We start from the raw sequence: 1,885 nt of genomic DNA on the forward strand, positions 1-1,885 counted from the left end.
TCTTATATATTACAGGCTGGCCTTGGACTCAGGATGTGCCTTGCGCTCCCAATTCTTCTGCCTCCACCTCCCAAGACCTGAGACTACGTTATTACCCTGCCCAGTTTAACATTTAATTTTAAATCTTTCACCCTTGCTAGTAAGACTATCCAAAGCTTAGTTTCCTCATTTGATATTTTTTGTTTACTTCACCATCCAGCCTTCAGAAAAGTTTGAGTTGTGTGTTTATAACTTTGAGACTCAAGCTGTTTGGTTACAGAAAGGTTTCCATTCTAACTGTAGCTCCTGCGTTTGCTCACCTGTGTTGGACGAAGGGCATCCATCTTCTCTCACAGCAGTCTTTTGGTCTTCCTTGTTAGTGGCCTGTGACAGCCGGCTCATCTCTTAACTGGTTGCTGGAGCCTTGTTTTTTTTGTTGTCCACAACATTGCATATCCTTATTGGCTGGGTCATGGTGAGTATCCGGCTAGTGAATATGGCGGCTGCAGGTACCTTCCTTATCGATGGAAGCAACAGTTCATTTCTCCTGTTTGTTTTGGTCCAACTCTTTGGAGTGTGAGCAGTTCAGTCAAGTCTATATAAGATGTCACAAAAAGGAAACCTCTCCCAAAGGAGAACATACAACTAAATCTGTGAGATTTCTAAAATGTCTTTTTCTCTAACCTAGCCTATGAAGAGAGAGAGAGAGAGAGAGAGAGAGAGAGAGAGAGAGGGAGAGAGAGACAGAGAGAGAGACAGAGAGACAGAGAGACAGAGAGAGAGACAGAGAGAGAGAGACAGACAGACACACAGAGAGACAGAGAGAGACAGAGAGACAGAGAGACAGAGAGACAGACACAGAGAGAGAGAGAGACAGAGAGAGACAGAGAGAGAGACAGACAGACACACACAGACAGAGAAACAGAGAGAGACAGAGAGACAGACACAGAGAGAGAGAGAGACAGACAGACAGACACACACACACACACACACACACACAGAGAGAGAGAGAGAGAGAGAGAGAGAGAGAGAGAGAGAGAGAGAGAGAGAGAGACCTTACCTGGCTTCATCTGTATCTGTGTCTACGAGGATAGAAGACTGTGCCATTACATCTTTCTCACTTGAGAAGCTGTCTTCTTAGAAAACTATCTGATCTGTGAGCTTCTGGTGCTCCTTCTGTCTTCTTTCACATCCAACTGTGGGAGAACTGAAGTCATACAAAGATGTGTGCCACTGTACCGGGCTCCCCATCTCCTTACTTAAATGTGGTTCTGGGAATGGAACTCACAGTCAGCCTTGCATAAAGCACATTTACCTGAGGAATCATCATGTGTCCTGATCACATTTTGTTTTTGAACACTTTCTCACTCTGTAGCGTTGGATCATCTGAACCTTGATATGTTGACCAGGCTGGCCTCCAACTCAGAGATCCACCTGCCTCTGCCTCCCAAGTGTTGGGATGTGACACCATGCCCAACAGTTCAGTGTGTTTCAGACACAGCTTTTTAACCTCCAGTACAACCAATGCAGACATTTTTTGTTTTGTTTTTTGAGACAGGGGGAGAAATCTATTACTACCCTAAATAGTCCCTGGTAGCAGAGTCTGTTTTCCCATTAACAACTCTGATTTGCTTTTGTTGGTAGTGTTTTTTTTTTTAAAGAGACTTATTTATTTCTATTTTATGTGTGTGGATGTTTTTTCTGTATGTTTGTCTGTAACCCGCTTATGTGCAGTGCCTGCAGGTTTAAGAAGAGGACAACAGATCCCCTGGAACTGGAGTCACAGACTGCTGTGAGCTGCCATTCGGATGCTAGTCATCATGCCTTGGCCTTCTGGAAGTGCAGCCAATGTCCTTAACTGCTGAGCCATCTCTTCAGTACTGTTTTCTTAAAAGCAAAGCAAAGC

Source organism: Apodemus sylvaticus, chromosome 1 (genome assembly GCF_947179515.1).
Source record: "Apodemus sylvaticus chromosome 1, mApoSyl1.1, whole genome shotgun sequence".
Lineage (NCBI taxonomy): Eukaryota > Metazoa > Chordata > Mammalia > Rodentia > Muridae > Apodemus > Apodemus sylvaticus.